We start from the raw sequence: 23,928 nt of genomic DNA, 5'->3' as shown, positions 1-23,928 counted from the left end.
TTATGTTTTTGTTTTCCTTAATCAAAGTGTGTCTTTTCAATCTTTTCAAAGAAGATTCTTCGGACTTACTAAATCACCTCAATTTTATACGTTTTCTGTTGTATTAACTTCTGGTCATATATTTATTTATCTTTTTTCTATGTTCTCAGGGTTTATTGTTTTGATCTTCTGATGTCAATTAAAACACTTGGTTATTCATTTTAATAAATATTTTACTTATAAAGGTTTGAACTTTTGAAGATTCCAGCTTACTTGTATGTTTCTAAGGGTCAGGTCCTCTCCATTGTTGCTGGTCTAAGTTTTAGTTCACCATATAGCAATGTACATATTGACCTATTTTCCCCTCGACTTTCTGTGATTCCCTACATCTCACCTTTCTTTCCAGACAAGCCATTTGAAATACCCTTAACTTATTTCACAGCCAATAAGTCATTGAAATAATGTGTAGTTTTTAGAGAAATCTTCTTATATAATTAGGCAGAAAATCTCACCTGCCATAGTTTTCAAAACAGCATAATTTCACTCTTCTCAATGCTTAATCTGTTGTATTACACAACCTTTGAGTATTTAGCTTTATCAATGACATGTCCTTTAAAAATGTTTTAGAGATCCTACCAGTATTTGAAAACATCCTTGTGCCTTGTTTCAGTTCCAGTTTTATGTGTATATTCTGCCTTGCACCTGATTATTCCAACAATTGATGGATGGCCTTGGGAATCTAATTCTGGTATTGATAGTCTTTACTGATTGTCTCCCCTCGTAGCTGATTTCTTCATTATTGTGTAAATTTAGATCATGAGCTCATGTTTAGCTAAACAGCTGACCTTGTAAGACGCTTAGGTGTGAACACTCGTAAGCTGCAGCAGAAAGTCGGCAAACATTTATTTGTGTCCCTCCAATGAGTTGCCCACGAGGACACCGTTTTCTACAAGTGTTGGTCCAATACTCCCTCTAGAGGCAGGGGACTCCGACAGGGCTGATTGGCGGCCCCCGATCTGGGGCAGGGGCCTTGGGCAGCCTGTGGCCCGGGCAGGAGCCTCTTTGCATGTGTCCCTGGGACACATCTGCCTGCGAACTTCGGTCACCTGGCAGGAAGCTACGATGCCCAGACCTATGGTTAGCTGTGCAGCGAGGTGTACTGTGAGGACAGGTTCCACACACACTTCAAGTAAGAGGTCGGCCTGAGTGGAAAGGTGAGAGTTTGGGCAGCTGTGCAGACAAAGAATGCACCCTTTGGCCTGGGCCTAAATGCTTGTGACACCCCACTGGACCTGCCGTGCTCTGAGGGCACTGCCCTGGGACACCTGCTCCCCTGCCCTTTGTTCAGTCACAGCAGAGATGGCCACACCCACTCCTTCAGTGAGGGCAGAGTTCCAACCACCCTCAGCCCCGCCCCCTCTCCGCAGGTTACCATGGACTACAGAGGCTGCATCCTGAGGCCAGGGCGTTCCGAGAATGCCAAGGGCAGACATGATGACCTTAAATGATTTCCTCTTGTGTCAGGTTTGGTAAACTTTAGGAGCTAGGAAATGGTCCACTTTACAGAAATGTTCAAATTTACTGGCATTTCATATATTCTCTGCTATAACATTGTCCTGATTCTTTCTGTATATTCTTTACTTATGTTTTTGTTTTCCTTAATCAAAGTGTGTCTTTTCAATCTTTTCAAAGAAGATTCTTTGAACTTACTAAATCACCTTAATTTTATACGTTTTCTGTTGTATTAAGTTCTGCTCATATCTTTATTTATCTTTTTTCTATGTTCTCAGGGTTTATTGTTTTCATCTTCTGATGTCAATTAAAACACTTGGTTATTCATTTTAATAAATATTTTACTTATAAAGATTTGAACTTTTGAAGATTCCAGCTTACTTGTAAGTTTCTAAGGGTCAGGTCCTCTCCATTGTTGCTGGCCTAAGGTTTAGTTCACCATATAGCAATGTACATATTGACCTATTTTCCCCTCGACTTTCTGTGATTCCCTACATCTCACCTTTCTTGGCAGACAAGCCATTTGAAATACCCTTAACTTATTTCACAGCCAATAAGTCATTGAAATAATGTGTAGTTTTTAGAGAAATCTTCTTATATAATTAGGCAGAAAATCTCACCTGCCATAGTTTTCAAAACAGCATAATTTCACTCTTCTCAATGCTTAATCTGTTGTATTACACAACCTTTGAGTATTTAGCTTTATCAATGACATGTCCTTTAAAAATGTTTTAGAGATCCTACCAGTCTTTGAAAACATCCTTGTGCCTTGTTTCAGTTCCAGTTTTATGTATATTTTCTGCCTTGCACCTGATTATTCCAACAATTGATGGATGGCCTTGGGAATCTAATTCTGGTATTGATAGTCTTTACTGATTGTCTCCCCTCGTAGCTGATTTCTTCATTATTGTGTAAATTTAGATCATGAGCTCATGTTTAGCTAAACAGCTGACCTTGTAAGACGCTTAGGTGTGAACGCTCGTAAGCTTCAGCAGAAAGTCGGCAAAGATTTATTTGTGTCCCTGCAATGAGTTGCCCACGAGGACACCGTTTTCTACAAGTGTTGGTCCAATACTCCCTCTAGAGGCAGGGGACTCCGACAGGGCTGATTGGCGGCCCCCGATCTGGGGCAGGGGCAGTGGGCAGCCTGTGGCCCGGGCAGGAGCCTCTTTGCATGTGTCCCTGGGACACATCTGCCTGCGAACTTCGGTCACCTGGCAGGAAGCTACGATGCCCAGACCTATGGTTAGCTGTGCAGCGAGGTGTACTGTGAGGACAGGTTCCACACACACTTCAAGTAAGAGGTCGGCCTGAGTGGAAAGGTGAGAGTTTGGGCAGCTGTGCAGACAAAGAAGGCGCCCTTTGGCCTGGGCCTAAATGCTTGTGACACCCCACTGGACCTGCCGTGCTCTGAGGGCACTGCCCTGGGCCCCCTGCTCCGCTGCCCTTTGTTCAGTCACAGCAGAGATGGCCACACCCACTCCTTCAGTGAGGGCAGAATTCCAACCAGCCTCAGCCCCGCCCCCTCTCCGCAGTTTACCATGGACTACAGAGGCTGCATTCTGAGGCCAGGGCGTTCCGAGAATGCCAAGGGCAGACATGATGACCTTAAATGATTTCCTCTTGTGTCAGGTTTGGTAAACTTTAGGAGCTAGGAAATGGTCCACTTTACAGAAATGTTCAAATTTACTGGCATTTCATATATTCTCTGCTATAACACTGTCCTGATTCTTTCTGTATTTTCTTTACTTATGTTTTTGTTTTCCTTAATCAAAGTGTGTCTTTTCAATCTTTTCAAAGAAGATTCTTTGGACTTGCTAAATCACCTCAATTTTATACGTTTTCTGTTGTATTAAGTTCTGGTCATATATTTATTTATCTTTTTTCTATGTTCTCAGGGTTTATTGTTTTCATCTTCTGATGTCAATTAAAACACTTGGTTATTCATTTTAATAAATATTTTACTTATAAAGGTTTGAACTTTTGAAGATTCCAGCTTACTTGTATGTTTCTAAGGGTCAGGTCCTCTCCATTGTTGCTGGCCTAAGTTTTAGTTCACCATATAGCAATGTACATATTGACCTATTTTCCCCTCGACTTTCTGTGATTCCCTACATCTCACCTTTATTGGCAGACAAGCCATTTGAAATACCCTTAACTCATTTCACAGCCAATAAGTCATTGAAATAATGTGTATTTTTTAGAGAAATCTTCTTATATAATTAGGCAGAAAATCTCACCTGCCATAGTTTTCAAAACAGCATAATTTCACTCTTCTCAATGCTTAATCTGTTGTATTACACAACCTTTGAGTATTTAGCTTTATCAATGACATGTCCTTTAAAAATGTTTTAGAGATCCTACCAGTATTTGAAAACATCCTTGTGCCTTGTTTCAGTTCCAGTTTTATGTATATATTCTGCCTTGCACCTGATTATTCCAACAATTGATGGATGGCCTTGGGAATCTAATTCTGGTATTGATAGTCTTTACTGATTGTCTCCCCTCGTAGCTGATTTCTTCATTATTGTGTAAATTTAGATCATGAGCTCATGTTTAGCTAAACAGCTGACCTTGTAAGACGCTTAGGTGTGAACGCTCGTAAGCTTTAGCAGAAAGTCGGCAAAGATTTATTTGTGTCCCTCCAATGAGTTGCCCACGAGGACAACGTTTTCTACAAGTGTTGGTCCAATACTCCCTCTAGAGGAAGGGGACTCCGACAGGGCTGATTGGCGGCCCCCGATCTGGGGCAGGGGCAGTGGGCAGCCTGTGGCCCGGGCAGGAGCCTCTTTGCATGTGTCCCTGGGACACATCTGCCTGCGAACTTCGGTCACCTGGCAGGAAGCTACGATGCCCAGACCTATGGTTAGCTGTGCAGCGAGGTGTACTGTGAGGACAGGTTCCACACACACTTCAAGTAAGAGGTCGGCCTGAGTGGAAAGGTGAGAGTTTGGGCAGCTGTGCAGACAAAGAAGGCGCCCTTTGGCCTGGGCCTAAATGCTTGTGACACCCCACTGGACCTGCCGTGCTCTGAGGGCACTGCCCTGGGCCCCCTGCTCCCCTGCCCTTTGTTCAGTCACAGCAGAGATGGCCACACCCACTCCTTCAGTGAGGGCAGAATTCCAAACAGCCTCAGCCCCGCCCCCTCTCCGCAGGTTACCATGGACTACAGAGGCTGCATCCTGAGGCCAGGGCGTTCCGAGAATGCCAAGGGCAGACATGATGACCTTAAATGATTTCCTCTTGTGTCAGGTTTGGTAAACTTTAGGAGCTAGGAAATGGTCCACTTTACAGAAATGTTCAAATTTACTGGCATTTCATATATTCTCTGCTATAACATTGTCCTGATTCTTTCTGTATTTTCTTTACTTATGTTTTTGTTTTCCTTAATCAAAGTGTGTCTTTTCAATCTTTACAAAGAAGATTCTTTGGACTTGCTAAATCACCTCAATTTTATACGTTTTCTGTTGTATTAAGTTCTGCTCATATCTTTATTTATCTTTTTTCTATGTTCTCAGGGTTTATTGTTTTCATCTTCTGATGTCAATTAAAACACTTGGTTATTCATTTTAATAAATATTTTACTTATAAAGGTTTGAACTTTTGAAGATTCCAGCTTACTTGTATGTTTCTAAGGGTCAGGTCCTCTCCATTGTTGCTGGCCTAAGTTTTAGTTCACCATATAGCAATGTACATATTGACCTATTTTCCCCTCGACTTTCTGTGAGTCCCTACATCTCACCTTTCTTTGCAGACAAGCCATTTGAAATACACTTAACTTATTTCACAGCCAATAAGTCATTGAAATAATGTGTAGTTTTTAGAGAAATCTTCTTATATAATTAGGCAGAAAATCTCACCTGCCATAGTTTTCAAAACAGCATAATTTCACTCTTCTCAATGCTTAATCTGTTGTATTACACAACCTTTGAGTATTTAGCTTTATCAATGACATGTCCTTTAAAAATGTTTTAGAGATCCTACCAGTCTTTGAAAACATCCTTGTGCCTTGTTTCAGTTCCAGTTTTATGTATATATTCTGCCTTGCACCTGATTATTCCAACAATTGATGGATGGCCTTGGGAATCTAATTCTGGTATTGATAGTCTTTACTGATTGTCTCCCCTCGTAGCTGATTTCTTCATTATTGTGTAAATTTAGATCATGAGCTCATGTTTAGCTAAACAGCTGACCTTGTAAGACGCTTAGGTGTGAACGCTCGTAAGCTTCAGCAGAAAGTCGGCAAAGATTTATTTGTGTCCCTGCAATGAGTTGCCCACGAGGACACCGTTTTCTACAAGTGTTGGTCCAATACTCCCTCTAGAGGCAGGGGACTCCGACAGGGCTGATTGGCGGCCCCCAATCTGGGGCAGGGGCAGTGGGCAGCCTGTGGCCCGGGCAGGAGCCTCTTTGCATGTGTCCCTGGGACACATCTGCCTGCGAACTTCGGTCACCTGGCAGGAAGCTACGATGCCCAGACCTATGGTTAGCTGTGCAGCGAGGTGTACTGTGAGGACAGGTTCCACACACACTTCAAGTAAGAGGTCGGCCTGAGTGGAAAGGTGAGAGTTTGGGCAGCTGTGCAGACAAAGAAGGCGCCCTTTGGCCTGGGCCTAAATGCTTGTGACACCCCACTGGACCTGCCGTGCTCTGAGGGCACTGCCCTGGGCCCCCTGCTCCGCTGCCCTTTGTTCAGTCACAGCAGAGATGGCCACACCCACTCCTTCAGTGAGGGCAGAATTCCAACCAGCCTCAGCCCCGCCCCCTCTCCGCAGTTTACCATGGACTACAGAGGCTGCATTTTGAGGCCAGGGCGTTCCGAGAATGCCAAGGGCAGACATGATGACCTTAAATGATTTCCTCTTGTGTCAGGTTTGGTAAACTTTAGGAGCTAGGAAATGGTCCACTTTACAGAAATGTTCAAATTTACTGGCATTTCATATATTCTCTGCTATAACATTGTCCTGATTCTTTCTGTATTTTCTTTACTTATGTTTTTGTTTTCCTTAATCAAAGTGTGTCTTTTCAATCTTTTCAAAGAAGATTCTTTGGACTTGCTAAATCACCTCAATTTTATACGTTTTCTGTTGTATTAAGTTCTGCTCATATCTTTATTTATCTTTTTTCTATGTTCTCAGGGTTTATTGTTTTCATCTTCTGATGTCAATTAAAACACTTGGTTATTCATTTTAATAAATATTTTACTTATAAAGGTTTGAACTTTTGAAGATTCCAGCTTACTTGTATGTTTCTAAGGGTCAGGTCCTCTCCATTGTTGCTGGCCTAAGTTTTAGTTCACCATATAGCAATGTACATATTGACCTATTTTCCCCTCGACTTTCTGTGATTCCCTACATCTCACTTTTATTGGCAGACAAGCCATTTGAAATACCCTTAACTCATTTCACAGCCAATAAGTCATTGAAATAATGTGTATTTTTTAGAGAAATCTTCTTATATAATTAGGCAGAAAATCTCACCTGCCATAGTTTTCAAAACAGCATAATTTCACTCTTCTCAATGCTTAATCTGTTGTATTACACAACCTTTGAGTATTTAGCTTTATCAATGACATGTCCTTTAAAAATGTTTTAGAGATCCTACCAGTATTTGAAAACATCCTTGTGCCTTGTTTCAGTTCCAGTTTTATGTATATATTCTGCCTTGCACCTGATTATTCCAACAATTGATGGATGGCCTTGGGAATCTAATTCTGGTATTGATAGTCTTTACTGATTGTCTCCCCTCGTAGCTGATTTCTTCATTATTGTGTAAATTTAGATCATGAGCTCATGTTTAGCTAAACAGCTGACCTTGTAAGACGCTTAGGTGTGAACACTCGTAAGCTGCAGCAGAAAGTCGGCAAACATTTATTTGTGTCCCTCCAATGAGTTGCCCACGAGGACACCGTTTTCTACAAGTGTTGGTCCAATACTCCCTCTAGAGGAAGGGGACTCGACAGGGCTGATTGGCGGCCCCCGATCTGGGGCAGGGGCAGTGGGCAGCCTGTGGCCCGGGCAGGAGCCTCTTTGCATGTGTCCCTGGGACACATCTGCCTGCGAACTTCGGTCACCTGGCAGGAAGCTACGATGCCCAGACCTATGGTTAGCTGTGCAGCGAGGTGTACTGTGAGGACAGGTTCCACACACACTTCAAGTAAGAGGTCGGCCTGAGTGGAAAGGTGAGAGTTTGGGCAGCTGTGCAGACAAAGAATGCACCCTTTGGCCTGGGGCTAAATGCTTGTGACACCCCACTGGACCTGCCGTGCTCTGAGGGCACTGCCCTGGGCCCCCTGCTCCCCTGCCCTTTGTTCAGTCACAGCAGAGATGGCCACACCCACTCCTTCAGTGAGGGCAGAGTTCCAACCACCCTCAGCCCCGCCCCCTCTCCGCAGGTTACCATGGACTACAGAGGCTGCATCCTGAGGCCAGGGCGTTCCGAGAATGCCAAGGGCAGACATGATGACCTTAAATGATTTCCTCTTGTGTCAGGTTTGGTAAACTTTAGGAGCTAGGAAATGGTCCACTTTACAGAAATGTTCAAATTTACTGGCATTTCATATATTCTCTGCTATAACATTGTCCTGATTCTTTCTGTATATTCTTTACTTATGTTTTTGTTTTCCTTAATCAAAGTGTGTCTTTTCAATCTTTTCAAAGAAGATTCTTTGGACTTACTAAATCACCTGAATTTTATACGTTTTCTGTTGTATTAAGTTCTGCTCATATCTTTATTTATCTTTTTTCTATGTTCTCAGGGTTTATTGTTTTCATCTTCTGATGTCAATTAAAACACTTGGTTATTCATTTTAATAAATATTTTACTTATAAAGATTAGAACTTTTGAAGATTCCAGCTTACTTGTAAGTTTCTAAGGGTCAGGTCCTCTCCATTGTTGCTGGCCTAAGGTTTAGTTCACCATATAGCAATGTACATATTGACCTATTTTCCCCTCGACTTTCTGTGATTCCCTACATCTCACCTTTCTTTGCAGACAAGCCATTTGAAATACCCTTAACTTATTTCACAGCCAATAAGTCATTGAAATAATGTGTAGTTTTTAGAGAAATCTTCTTATATAATTAGGCAGAAAATCTCACCTGCCATAGTTTTCAAAACAGCATAATTTCACTCTTCTCAATGCTTAATCTGTTGTATTACACAACCTTTGAGTATTTAGCTTTATCAATGACATGTCCTTTAAAAATGTTTTAGAGATCCTACCAGTCTTTGAAAACATCCTTGTGCCTTGTTTCAGTTCCAGTTTTATGTATATATTCTGCCTTGCACCTGATTATTCCAACAATTGATGGATGGCCTTGGGAATCTAATTCTGGTATTGATAGTCTTTACTGATTGTCTCCCCTCGTAGCTGATTTCTTCATTATTGTGTAAATTTAGATCATGAGCTCATGTTTAGCTAAACAGCTGACCTTGTAAGACGCTTAGGTGTGAACGCTCGTAAGCTTCAGCAGAAAGTCGGCAAAGATTTATTTGTGTCCCTGCAATGAGTTGCCCACGAGGACACCGTTTTCTACAAGTGTTGGTCCAATACTCCCTCTAGAGGCAGGGGACTCCGACAGGGCTGATTGGCGGCCCCCGATCTGGGGCAGGGGCAGTGGGCAGCCTGTGGCCCGGGCAGGAGCCTCTTTGCATGTGTCCCTGGGACACATCTGCCTGCGAACTTCGGTCACCTGGCAGGAAGCTACGATGCCCAGACCTATGGTTAGCTGTGCAGCGAGGTGTACTGTGAGGACAGGTTCCACACACACTTCAAGTAAGAGGTCGGCCTGAGTGGAAAGGTGAGAGTTTGGGCAGCTGTGCAGACAAAGAAGGCGCCCTTTGGCCTGGGCCTAAATGCTTGTGACACCCCACTGGACCTGCCGTGCTCTGAGGGCACTGCCCTGGGCCCCCTGCTCCCCTGCCCTTTGTTCAGTCACAGCAGAGATGGCCACACCCACTCCTTCAGTGAGGGCAGAATTCCAAACAGCCTCAGCCCCGCCCCCTCTCCGCAGGTTACCATGGACTACAGAGGCTGCATCCTGAGGCCAGGGCGTTCCGAGAATGCCAAGGGCAGACATGATGACCTTAAATGATTTCCTCTTGTGTCAGGTTTGGTAAACTTTAGGAGCTAGGAAATGGTCCACTTTACAGAAATGTTCAAATTTACTGGCATTTCATATATTCTCTGCTATAACATTGTCCTGATTCTTTCTGTATATTCTTTACTTATGTTTTTGTTTTCCTTAATCAAAGTGTGTCTTTTCAATCTTTTCAAAGAAGATTCTTTGAACTTACTAAATCACCTTAATTTTATACGTTTTCTGTTGTATTAAGTTCTGCTCATATCTTTATTTATCTTTTTTCTATGTTCTCAGGGTTTATTGTTTTCATCTTCTGATGTCAATTAAAACACTTGGTTATTCATTTTAATAAATATTTTACTTATAAAGATTTGAACTTTTGAAGATTCCAGCTTACTTGTAAGTTTCTAAGGGTCAGGTCCTCTCCATTGTTGCTGGCCTAAGGTTTAGTTCACCATATAGCAATGTACATATTGACCTATTTTCCCCTCGACTTTCTGTGATTCCCTACATCTCACCTTTCTTTGCAGACAAGCCATTTGAAATACCCTTAACTTATTTCACAGCCAATAAGTCATTGAAATAATGTGTAGTTTTTAGAGAAATCTTCTTATATAATTAGGCAGAAAATCTCACCTGCCATAGTTTTCAAAACAGCATAATTTCACTCTTCTCAATGCTTAATCTGTTGTATTACACAACCTTTGAGTATTTAGCTTTATCAATGACATGTCCTTTAAAAATGTTTTAGAGATCCTACCAGTCTTTGAAAACATCCTTGTGCCTTGTTTCAGTTCCAGTTTTATGTATATATTCTGCCTTGCACCTGATTATTCCAACAATTGATGGATGGCCTTGGGAATCTAATTCTGGTATTGATAGTCTTTACTGATTGTCTCCCCTCGTAGCTGATTTCTTCATTATTGTGTAAATTTAGATCATGAGCTCATGTTTAGCTAAACAGCTGACCTTGTAAGACGCTTAGGTGTGAACGCTCGTAAGCTTCAGCAGAAAGTCGGCAAAGATTTATTTGTGTCCCTGCAATGAGTTGCCCACGAGGACACCGTTTTCTACAAGTGTTGGTCCAATACTCCCTCTAGAGGCAGGGGACTCCGACAGGGCTGATTGGCGGCCCCCGATCTGGGGCAGGGGCAGTGGGCAGCCTGTGGCCCGGGCAGGAGCCTCTTTGCATGTGTCCCTGGGACACATCTGCCTGCGAACTTCGGTCACCTGGCAGGAAGCTACGATGCCCAGACCTATGGTTAGCTGTGCAGCGAGGTGTACTGTGAGGACAGGTTCCACACACACTTCAAGTAAGAGGTCGGCCTGAGTGGAAAGGTGAGAGTTTGGGCAGCTGTGCAGACAAAGAAGGCGCCCTTTGGCCTGGGCCTAAATGCTTGTGACACCCCACTGGACCTGCCGTGCTCTGAGGGCACTGCCCTGGGCCCCCTGCTCCCCTGCCCTTTGTTCAGTCACAGCAGAGATGGCCACACCCACTCCTTCAGTGAGGGCAGAATTCCAAACAGCCTCAGCCCCGCCCCCTCTCCGCAGGTTACCATGGACTACAGAGGCTGCATCCTGAGGCCAGGGCGTTCCGAGAATGCCAAGGGCAGACATGATGACCTTAAATGATTTCCTCTTGTGTCAGGTTTGGTAAACTTTAGGAGCTAGGAAATGGTCCACTTTACAGAAATGTTCAAATTTACTGGCATTTCATATATTCTCTGCTATAACATTGTCCTGATTCTTTCTGTATATTCTTTACTTATGTTTTTGTTTTCCTTAATCAAAGTGTGTCTTTTCAATCTTTTCAAAGAAGATTCTTTGAACTTACTAAATCACCTTAATTTTATACGTTTTCTGTTGTATTAAGTTCTGCTCATATCTTTATTTATCTTTTTTCTATGTTCTCAGGGTTTATTGTTTTCATCTTCTGATGTCAATTAAAACACTTGGTTATTCATTTTAATAAATATTTTACTTATAAAGATTTGAACTTTTGAAGATTCCAGCTTACTTGTAAGTTTCTAAGGGTCAGGTCCTCTCCATTGTTGCTGGCCTAAGGTTTAGTTCACCATATAGCAATGTACATATTGACCTATTTTCCCCTCGACTTTCTGTGATTCCCTACATCTCACCTTTCTTTGCAGACAAGCCATTTGAAATACCCTTAACTAATTTCACAGCCAATAAGTCATTGAAATAATGTGTAGTTTTTAGAGAAATCTTCTTATATAATTAGGCAGAAAATCTCACCTGCCATAGTTTTCAAAACAGCATAATTTCACTCTTCTCAATGCTTAATCTGTTGTATTACACAACCTTTGAGTATTTAGCTTTATCAATGACATGTCCTTTAAAAATGTTTTAGAGATCCTACCAGTCTTTGAAAACATCCTTGTGCCTTGTTTCAGTTCCAGTTTTATGTATATATTCTGCCTTGCACCTGATTATTCCAACAATTGATGGATGGCCTTGGGAATCTAATTCTGGTATTGATAGTCTTTACTGATTGTCTCCCCTCGTAGCTGATTTCTTCATTATTGTGTAAATTTAGATCATGAGCTCATGTTTAGCTAAACAGGTGACCTTGTAAGACGCTTAGGTGTGAACGCTCGTAAGCTTCAGCAGAAAGTCGGCAAAGATTTATTTGTGTCCCTGCAATGAGTTGCCCACGAGGACACCGTTTTCTACAAGTGTTGGTCCAATACTCCCTCTAGAGGCAGGGGACTCCGACAGGGCTGATTGGCGGCCCCCGATCTGGGGCAGGGGCAGTGGGCAGCCTGTGGCCCGGGCAGGAGCCTCTTTGCATGTGTCCCTGGGACACATCTGCCTGCGAACTTCGGTCACCTGGCAGGAAGCTACGATGCCCAGACCTATGGTTAGCTGTGCAGCGAGGTGTACTGTGAGGACAGGTTCCACACACACTTCAAGTAAGAGGTCGGCCTGAGTGGAAAGGTGAGAGTTTGGGCAGCTGTGCAGACAAAGAAGGCGCCCTTTGGCCTGGGCCTAAATGCTTGTGACACCCCACTGGACCTGCCGTGCTCTGAGGGCACTGCCCTGGGCCCCCTGCTCCCCTGCCCTTTGTTCAGTCACAGCAGAGATGGCCACACCCACTCCTTCAGTGAGGGCAGAATTCCAAACAGCCTCAGCCCCGCCCCCTCTCCGCAGGTTACCATGGACTACAGAGGCTGCATCCTGAGGCCAGGGCGTTCCGAGAATGCCAAGGGCAGACATGATGACCTTAAATGATTTCCTCTTGTGTCAGGTTTGGTAAACTTTAGGAGCTAGGAAATGGTCCACTTTACAGAAATGTTCAAATTTACTGGCATTTCATATATTCTCTGCTATAACATTGTCCTGATTCTTTCTGTATTTTCTTTACTTATGTTTTTGTTTTCCTTAATCAAAGTGTGTCTTTTCAATCTTTACAAAGAAGATTCTTTGGACTTGCTAAATCACCTCAATTTTATACGTTTTCTGTTGTATTAAGTTCTGCTCATATCTTTATTTATCTTTTTTCTATGTTCTCAGGGTTTATTGTTTTCATCTTCTGATGTCAATTAAAACACTTGGTTATTCATTTTAATAAATATTTTACTTATAAAGGTTTGAACTTTTGAAGATTCCAGCTTACTTGTATGTTTCTAAGGGTCAGGTCCTCTCCATTGTTGCTGGCCTAAGTTTTAGTTCACCATATAGCAATGTACATATTGACCTATTTTCCCCTCGACTTTCTGTGAGTCCCTACATCTCACCTTTCTTTGCAGACAAGCCATTTGAAATACACTTAACTTATTTCACAGCCAATAAGTCATTGAAATAATGTTTAGTTTTTAGAGAAATCTTCTTATATAATTAGGCAGAAAATCTCACCTGCCATAGTTTTCAAAACAGCATAATTTCACTCTTCTCAATGCTTAATCTGTTGTATTACACAACCTTTGAGTATTTAGCTTTATCAATGACATGTCCTTTAAAAATGTTTTAGAGATCCTACCAGTCTTTGAAAACATCCTTGTGCCTTGTTTCAGTTCCAGTTTTATGTATATATTCTGCCTTCCACCTGATTATTCCAACAATTGATGGATGGCCTTGGGAATCTAATTCTGGTATTGATAGTCTTTACTAATTGTCTCCCCTCGTAGCTGATTTCTTCATTATTGTGTAAATTTAGATCATGAGCTCATGTTTAGCTAAACAGCTGACCTTGTAAGACGCTTAGGTGTGAACGCTCGTAAGCTTCAGCAGAAAGTCGGCAAAGATTTATTTGTGTCCCTCCAATGAGTTGCCCACGAGGACACCGTTTTCTACAAGTGTTGGTCCAATACTCCCTCTAGAGGCAGGGGACTCTGACAGGGCTGATTGGCGGCCCCCGATCTGGGGCAGGGGCAGTGGGCAGCCTGTGGCCCGGGCAGGAGCCTCTTTGCATGTGTCCCTGGGACACATCTGCCTGCGAACTTCGGTCACCTTGCAGGAAGCTACGATGCCCAGACCTATGGTTAGCTGTGCAGCGAGGTGTACTGTGAGGACAGGTTCCACACACACTTCAAGTAAGAGGTCGGCCTGAGTGGAAAGGTGAGAGTTTGGGCAGCTGTGCAGACAAAGAAGGCGCCCTTTGGCCTGGGCCTAAATGCTTGTGACACCCCACTGGACCTGCCGTGCTCTGAGGGCACTGCCCTGGGCCCCCTGCTCCCCTGCCCTTTGTTCAGTCACAGCAGAGATGGCCACACCCACTCCTTCAGTGAGGGCAGAGTTCCAACCACCTTCAGCCCCTCCCCCTCTCCGCAGGTTACCATGGACTACAGAGGCTGCATCCTGAGGCCAGGGCGTTCCGAGAATGCCAAGGGCAGACATGATGACCTTAAATGATTTCCTCTTGTGTCAGGTTTGGTAAACTTTAGGAGCTAGGAAATGGTCCACTTTACAGAAATGTTCAAATTTACTGGCATTTCATATATTCTCTGCTATAACACTGTCCTGATTCTTTCTGTATTTTCTTTACTTATGTTTTTGTTTTCCTTAATCAAAGTGTGTCTTTTCAATCTTTTCAAAGAAGATTCTTTGGACTTGCTAAATCACCTCAATTTTATACGTTTTCTGTTGTATTAAGTTCTGGTCATATATTTATTTATCTTTTTTCTATGTTCTCAGGGTTTATTGTTTTCATCTTCTGATGTCAATTAAAACACTTGGTTATTCATTTTAATAAATATTTTACTTATAAAGGTTTGAACTTTTGAAGATTCCAGCTTACTTGTATGTTTCTAAGGGTCAGGTCCTCTCCATTGTTGCTGGCCTAAGGTTTAGTTCACCATATAGCAATGTACATATTGACCTATTTTCCCCTCGACTTTCTGTGATTCCCTACATCTCACCTTTATTGGCAGACAAGCCATTTGAAATACCCTTAACTCATTTCACAGCCAATAAGTCATTGAAATAATGTGTATTTTTTAGAGAAATCTTCTTATATAATTAGGCAGAAAATCTCACCTGCCATAGTTTTCAAAACAGCATAATTTCACTCTTCTCAATGCTTAATCTGTTGTATTACACAACCTTTGAGTATTTAGCTTTATCAATGACATGTCCTTTAAAAATGTTTTAGAGATCCTACCAGTATTTGAAAACATCCTTGTGCCTTGTTTCAGTTCCAGTTTTATGTATATATTCTGCCTTGCACCTGATTATTCCAACAATTCATGGATGGCCTTGGGAATCTAATTCTGGTATTGATAGTCTTTACTGATTGTCTCCCCTCGTAGCTGATTTCTTCATTATTGTGTAAATTTAGATCATGAGCTCATGTTTAGCTAAACAGCTGACCTTGTAAGACGCTTAGGTGTGAACACTCGTAAGCTGCAGCAGAAAGTCGGCAAACATTTATTTGTGTCCCTCCAATGAGTTGCCCACGAGGACACCGTTTTCTACAAGTGTTGGTCCAATACTCCCTCTAGAGGAAGGGGACTCGACAGGGCTGATTGGCGGCCCCCGATCTGGGGCAGGGGCAGTGGGCAGCCTGTGGCCCGGGCAGGAGCCTCTTTGCATGTGTCCCTGGGACACATCTGCCTGCGAACTTCGGTCACCTGGCAGGAAGCTACGATGCCCAGACCTATGGTTAGCTGTGCAGCGAGGTGTACTGTGAGGACAGGTTCCACACACACTTCAAGTAAGAGGTCGGCCTGAGTGGAAAGGTGAGAGTTTGGGCAGCTTTGCAGACAAAGAATGCACCCTTTGGCCTGGGCCTAAATGCTTGTGACACCCCACTGGACCTGCCGTGCTCTGAGGGCACTGCCCTGGGACCCCTGCTCCCCTGCCCTTTGTTCAGTCACAGCAGAGATGGCCACACCCACTCCTTCAGTGAGGGCAGAGTTCCAACCACCCTCAGCCCCGCCCCCTCTCCGCAGGTTACCATGGACTACAGAGGCTGCATCCTGAGGCCAGGGCGTTCCGAGAATGCCAAGGGCAGACATGATGACCTTAAATGATTTCCTCTTGTGTCAGGTTTGGTAAACTTTAGGAGCTAGGAAATGGTCCACTTTACAGAAATGTTCAAATTTACTGGCATTTCATATATTCTCTGCTATAACATTGTCCTGATTCTTTCTGTATATTCTTTACTTATGTTTTTGTTTTCCTTAATCAAAGTGTGTCTTTTCAATCTTTTCAAAGAAGATTCTTTGAACTTACTAAATCACCTTAATTTTATACGTTTTCTGTTGTATTAAGTTCTGCTCATATCTTTATTTATCTTTTTTCTATGTTCTCAGGGTTTATTGTTTTCATCTTCTGATGTCAATTAAAACACTTGGTTATTCATTTTAATAAATATTTTACTTATAAAGATTTGAACTTTTGAAGATTCCAGCTTACTTGTAAGTTTCTAAGGGTCAGGTCCTCTCCATTGTTGCTGGCCTAAGGTTTAGTTCACCATATAGCAATGTACATATTGACCTATTTTCCCCTCGACTTTCTGTGATTCCCTACATCTCACCTTTCTTGGCAGACAAGCCATTTGAAATACCCTTAACTTATTTCACAGCCAATAAGTCATTGAAATAATGTGTAGTTTTTAGAGAAATCTTCTTATATAATTAGGCAGAAAATCTCACCTGCCATAGTTTTCAAAACAGCATAATTTCACTCTTCTCAATGCTTAATCTGTTGTATTACACAACCTTTGAGTATTTAGCTTTATCAATGACATGTCCTTTAAAAATGTTTTAGAGATCCTACCAGTCTTTGAAAACATCCTTGTGCCTTGTTTCAGTTCCAGTTTTATGTATATATTCTGCCTTGCACCTGATTATTCCAACAATTGATGGATGGCCTTGGGAATCTAATTCTGGTATTGATAGTCTTTACTGATTGTCTCCCCTCGTAGCTGATTTCTTCATTATTGTGTAAATTTAGATCATGAGCTCATGTTTAGATAAACAGCTGACCTTGTAAGACGCTTAGGTGTGAACGCTCGTAAGCTTCAGCAGAAAGTCGGCAAAGATTTATTTGTGTCCCTGCAATGAGTTGCCCACGAGGACACCGTTTTCTACAAGTGTTGGTCCAATACTCCCTCTAGAGGCAGGGGACTCCGACAGGGCTGATTGGCGGCCCCCGATCTGGGGCAGGGGCAGTGGGCAGCCTGTGGCCCGGGCAGGAGCCTCTTTGCATGTGTCCCTGGGACACATCTGCCTGCAAACTTCGGTCACCTGGCAGGAAGCTACGATGCCCAGACCTATGGTTAGCTGTGCAGCGAGGTGTACTGTGAGGACAGGTTCCACACACACTTCAAGTAAGAGGTCGGCCTGAGTGGAAAGGTGAGAGTTTGGGCAGCTGTGCAGACAAAGAAGGCGCCCTTTGGCCTGGGCCTAAATGCTTGTGACACCCCACTGGACCTGCCGTGCTCTGAGGGCACTGCCCTGGGCCCCCTGCTCCCCTGCCCTTTGTTCAGTCACAGCAGAGATGGCCACACCCACTCCTTCAGTGAGGGCAGAATTCCAAACAGCCTCAGCCCCGCCCCCTCTCCGCAGGTTACCATGGACTACAGAGGCTGCATCCTGAGGCCAGGGCGTTCCGAGAATGCCAAGGGCAGACATGATGACCTTAAATGATTTCCTCTTGTGTCAGGTTTGGTAAACTTTAGGAGCTAGGAAATGGTCCACTTTACAGAAATGTTCAAATTTACTGGCATTTCATATATTCTCTGCTATAACATTGTCCTGATTCTTTCTGTATTTTCTTTACTTATGTTTTTGTTTTCCTTAATCAAAGTGTGTCTTTTCAATCTTTACAAAGAAGATTCTTTGGACTTGCTAAATCACCTCAATTTTATACGTTTTCTGTTGTATTAAGTTCTGCTCATATCTTTATTTATCTTTTTTCTATGTTCTCAGGGTTTATTGTTTTCATCTTCTGATGTCAATTAAAACACTTGGTTATTCATTTTAATAAATATTTTACTTATAAAGGTTTGAACTTTTGAAGATTCCAGCTTACTTGTATGTTTCTAAGGGTCAGGTCCTCTCCATTGTTGCTGGCCTAAGTTTTAGTTCACCATATAGCAATGTACATATTGACCTATTTTCCCCTCGACTTTCTGTGAGTCCCTACATCTCACCTTTCTTTGCAGACAAGCCATTTGAAATACACTTAACTTATTTCACAGCCAATAAGTCATTGAAATAATGTTTAGTTTTTAGAGAAATCTTCTTATATAATTAGGCAGAAAATCTCACCTGCCATAGTTTTCAAAACAGCATAATTTCACTCTTCTCAATGCTTAATCTGTTGTATTACACAACCTTTGAGTATTTAGCTTTATCAATGACATGTCCTTTAAAAATGTTTTAGAGATCCTACCAGTCTTTGAAAACATCCTTGTGCCTTGTTTCAGTTCCAGTTTTATGTATATATTCTGCCTTGCACCTGATTATTCCAACAATTGATGGATGGCCTTGGGAATCTAATTCTGGTATTGATAGTCTTTACTAATTGTCTCCCCTCGTAGCTGATTTCTTCATTATTGTGTAAATTTAGATCATGAGCTCATGTTTAGCTAAACAGCTGACCTTGTAAGACGCTTAGGTGTGAACGCTCGTAAGCTTCAGCAGAAAGTCGGCAAAGATTTATTTGTGTCCCTGCAATGAGTTGCCCACGAGGACACCGTTTTCTACAAGTGTTGGTCCAATACTCCCTCTAGAGGCAGGGGACTCCGACAGGGCTGATTGGCGGCCCCCGATCTGGGGCAGGGGCAGTGGGCAGCCTGTGGCCCGGGCAGGAGCCTCTTTGCATGTGTCCCTGGGACACATCTGCCTGCGAACTTCGGTCACCTTGCAGGAAGCTACGATGCCCAGACCTATGGTTAGCTGTGCAGCGAGGTGTACTGTGAGGACAGGTTCCACACACACTTCAAGTAAGAGGTCGGCCTGAGTGGAAAGGTGAGAGTTTGGGCAGCTGTGCAGACAAAGAAGGCGCCCTTTGGCCTGGGCCTAAATGCTTGTGACACCCCACTGGACCTGCCGTGCTCTGAGGGCACTGCCCTGGGCCCCCTGCTCCCCTGCCCTTTGTTCAGTCACAGCAGAGATGGCCACACCCACTCCTTCAGTGAGGGCAGAGTTCCAACCACCTTCAGCCCCTCCCCCTCTCCGCAGGTTACCATGGACTACAGAGGCTGCATCCTGAGGCCAGGGCGTTCCGAGAATGCCAAGGGCAGACATGATGACCTTAAATGATTTCCTCTTTTGTCAGGTTTGGTAAACTTTAGGAGCTAGGAAATGGTCCACTTTACAGAAATGTTCAAATTTACTGGCATTTCATATATTCTCTGCTATAACACTGTCCTGATTCTTTCTGTATTTTCTTTACTTATGTTTTTGTTTTCCTTAATCAAAGTGTGTCTTTTCAATCTTTTCAAAGAAGATTCTTTGGACTTGCTAAATCACCTCAATTTTATACGTTTTCTGTTGTATTAAGTTCTGGTCATATATTTATTTATCTTTTTTCTATGTTCTCAGGGTTTATTGTTTTCATCTTCTGATGTCAATTAAAACACTTGGTTATTCATTTTAATAAATATTTTACTTATAAAGGTTTGAACTTTTGAAGATTCCAGCTTACTTGTATGTTTCTAAGGGTCAGGTCCTCTCCATTGTTGCTGGCCTAAGTTTTAGTTCACCATATAGCAATGTACATATTGACCTATTTTCCCCTCGACTTTCTGTGATTCCCTACATCTCACCTTTATTGGCAGACAAGCCATTTGAAATACCCTTAACTCATTTCACAGCCAATAAGTCATTGAAATAATGTGTATTTTTTAGAGAAATCTTCTTATATAATTAGGCAGAAAATCTCACCTGCCATAGTTTTCAAAACAGCATAATTTCACTCTTCTCAATGCTTAATCTGTTGTATTACACAACCTTTGAGTATTTAGCTTTATCAATGACATGTACTTTAAAAATGTTTTAGAGATCCTACCAGTCTTTGAAAACACCCTTGTTCCTTGTTTCAGTTCCAGTTTTATGGATATTTTCTGCCTTGCACCTGATTATTCCAACAATTGATGGATGGCCTTGGGAATCTAATTCTGGTATTGATAGTCTTTACTGATTGTCTCCCCTCGTAGCTGATTTCTTCATTATTGTGTAAATTTAGATCATGAGCTCATGTTTAGCTAAACAGCTGACCTTGTAAGACGCTTAGGTGTGAACACTCGTAAGCTGCAGCAGAAAGTCGGCAAACATTTATTTGTGTCCCTCCAATGAGTTGCCCACGAGGACACCGTTTTCTACAAGTGTTGGTCCAATACTCCCTCTAGAGGAAGGGGACTCGACAGGGCTGATTGGCGGCCCCCGATCTGGGGCAGGGGCAGTGGGCAGCCTGTGGCCCGGGCAGGAGCCTCTTTGCATGTGTCCCTGGGACACATCTGCCTGCGAACTTCGGTCACCTGGCAGGAAGCTACGATGCCCAGACCTATGGTTAGCTGTGCAGCGAGGTGTACTGTGAGGACAGGTTCCACACACACTTCAAGTAAGAGGTCGGCCTGAGTGGAAAGGTGAGAGTTTGGGCAGCTGTGCAGACAAAGAATGCACCCTTTGGCCTGGGCCTAAATGCTTGTGACACCCCACTGGACCTGCCGTGCTCTGAGGGCACTGCCCTGGGCCCCCTGCTCCCCTGCCCTTTGTTCAGTCACAGCAGAGATGGCCACACCCACTCCTTCAGTGAGGGCAGAGTTCCAACCACCCTCAGCCCCGCCCCCTCTCCGCAGGTTACCATGGACTACAGAGGCTGCATCCTGAGGCCAGGGCGTTCCGAGAATGCCAAGGGCAGACATGATGACCTTAAATGATTTCCTCTTGTGTCAGGTTTGGTAAACTTTAGGAGCTAGGAAATGGTCCACTTTACAGAAATGTTCAAATTTACTGGCATTTCATATATTCTCTGCTATAACATTGTCCTGATTCTTTCTGTATATTCTTTACTTATGTTTTTGTTTTCCTTAATCAAAGTGTGTCTTTTCAATCTTTTCAAAGAAGATTCTTTGAACTTACTAAATCACCTTAATTTTATACGTTTTCTGTTGTATTAAGTTCTGCTCATATCTTTATTTATCTTTTTTCTATGTTCTCAGGGTTTATTGTTTTCATCTTCTGATGTCAATTAAAACACTTGGTTATTCATTTTAATAAATATTTTACTTATAAAGATTTGAACTTTTGAAGATTCCAGCTTACTTGTAAGTTTCTAAGGGTCAGGTCCTCTCCATTGTTGCTGGCCTAAGGTTTAGTTCACCATATAGCAATGTACATATTGACCTATTTTCCCCTCGACTTTCTGTGATTCCCTACATCTCACCTTTCTTGGCAGACAAGCCATTTGAAATACCCTTAACTTATTTCACAGCCAATAAGTCATTGAAATAATGTGTAGTTTTTAGAGAAATCTTCTTATATAATTAGGCAGAAAATCTCACCTGCCATAGTTTTCAAAACAGCATAATTTCACTCTTCTCAATGCTTAATCTGTTGTATTACACAACCTTTGAGTATTTAGCTTTATCAATGACATGTCCTTTAAAAATGTTTTAGAGATCCTACCAGTCTTTGAAAACATCCTTGTGCCTTGTTTCAGTTCCAGTTTTATGTATATATTCTGCCTTGCACCTGATTATTCCAACAATTGATGGATGGCCTTGGGAATCTAATTCTGGTATTGATAGTCTTTACTGATTGTCTCCCCTCGTAGCTGATTTCTTCATTATTGTGTAAATTTAGATCATGAGCTCATGTTTAGCTAAACAGCTGACCTTGTAAGACGCTTAGGTGTGAACGCTCGTAAGCTTCAGCAGAAAGTCGGCAAAGATTTATTTGTGTCCCTGCAATGAGTTGCCCACGAGGACACCGTTTTCTACAAGTGTTGGTCCAATACTCCCTCTAGAGGCAGGGGACTCCGACAGGGCTGATTGGCGGCCCCCGATCTGGGGCAGGGGCAGTGGGCAGCCTGTGGCCCGGGCAGGAGCCTCTTTGCATGTGTCCCTGGGACACATCTGCCTGCGAACTTCGGTCACCTGGCAGGAAGCTACGATGCCCAGACCTATGGTTAGCTGTGCAGCGAGGTGTACTGTGAGGACAGGTTCCACACACACTTCAAGTAAGAGGTCGGCCTGAGTGGAAAGGTGAGAGTTTGGGCAGCTGTGCAGACAAAGAAGGCGCCCTTTGGCCTGGGCCTAAATGCTTGTGACACCCCACTGGACCTGCCGTGCTCTGAGGGCACTGCCCTGGGCCCCCTGCTCCCCTGCCCTTTGTTCAGTCACAGCAGAGATGGCCACACCCACTCCTTCAGTGAGGGCAGAATTCCAACCAGCCTCAGCCCCGCCCCCTCTCCGCAGGTTACCATGGACTACAGAGGCTGCATCCTGAGGCCAGGGCGTTCCGAGAATGCCAAGGGCAGACATGATGACCTTAAATGATTTCCTCTTGTGTCAGGTTTGGTAAACTTTAGGAGCTAGGAAATGGTCCACTTTACAGAAATGTTCAAATTTACTGGCATTTCATATATTCTCTGCTATAACATTGTCCTGATTCTTTCTGTATTTTCTTTACTTATGTTTTTGTTTTCCTTAATCAAAGTGTGTCTTTTCAATCTTTACAAAGAAGATTCTTTGGACTTGCTAAATCACCTCAATTTTATACGTTTTCTGTTGTATTAAGTTCTGCTCATATCTTTATTTATCTTTTTTCTATGTTCTCAGGGTTTATTGTTTTCATCTTCTGATGTCAATTAAAACACTTGGTTATTCATTTTAATAAATATTTTACTTATAAATGTTTGAACTTTTGAAGATTCCAGCTTACTTGTATGTTTCTAAGGGTCAGGTCCTCTCCATTGTTGCTGGCCTAAGTTTTAGTTCACCATATAGCAATGTACATATTGACCTATTTTCCCCTCGACTTTCTGTGATTCCCTACATCTCACCTTTATTGGCAGACAAGCCATTTGAAATACCCTTAACTCATTTCACAGCCAATAAGTCATTGAAATAATGTGTATTTTTTAGAGAAATCTTCTTATATAATTAGGCAGAAAATCTCACCTGCCATAGTTTTCAAAACAGCATAATTTCACTCTTCTCAATGCTTAATCTGTTGTATTACACAACCTTTGAGTATTTAGCTTTATCAATGACATGTCCTTTAAAAATGTTTTAGAGATCCTACCAGTATTTGAAAACATCCTTGTGCCTTGTTTCAGTTCCAGTTTTATGTATATATTCTGCCTTGCACCTGATTATTCCAACAATTGATGGATGGCCTTGGGAATCTAATTCTGGTATTGATAGTCTTTACTGATTGTCTCCCCTCGTAGCTGATTTCTTCATTATTGTGTAAATTTAGATCATGAGCTCATGTTTAGCTAAACAGCTGACCTTGTAAGACGCTTAGGTGTGAACACTCGTAAGCTGCAGCAGAAAGTCGGCAAACATTTATTTGTGTCCCTACAATGAGTTGCCCACGAGGACACCGTTTTCTACAAGTGTTGGTCCAATACTCCCTCTAGAGGAAGGGGACTCGACAGGGCTGATTGGCGGCCCCCGATCTGGGGCAGGGGCAGTGGGCAGCCTGTGGCCCGGGCAGGAGCCTCTTTGCATGTGTCCCTGGGACACATCTGCCTGCGAACTTCGGTCACCTGGCAGGAAGCTACGATGCCCAGACCTATGGTTAGCTGTGCAGCGAGGTGTACTGTGAGGACAGGTTCCACACACACTTCAAGTAAGAGGTCGGCCTGAGTGGAAAGGTGAGAGTTTGGGCAGCTGTGCAGACAAAGAATGCACCCTTTGGCCTGGGCCTAAATGC

The sequence above is a fragment of the Mesoplodon mirus genome (genome assembly GCF_964341445.2).
Source record: "Mesoplodon mirus genome assembly, chromosome: 1".
In the NCBI taxonomy this organism is placed as follows: Eukaryota; Metazoa; Chordata; class Mammalia; order Artiodactyla; family Ziphiidae; genus Mesoplodon; species Mesoplodon mirus.
Note: the sequence above shows the minus strand (reverse complement) of the source record.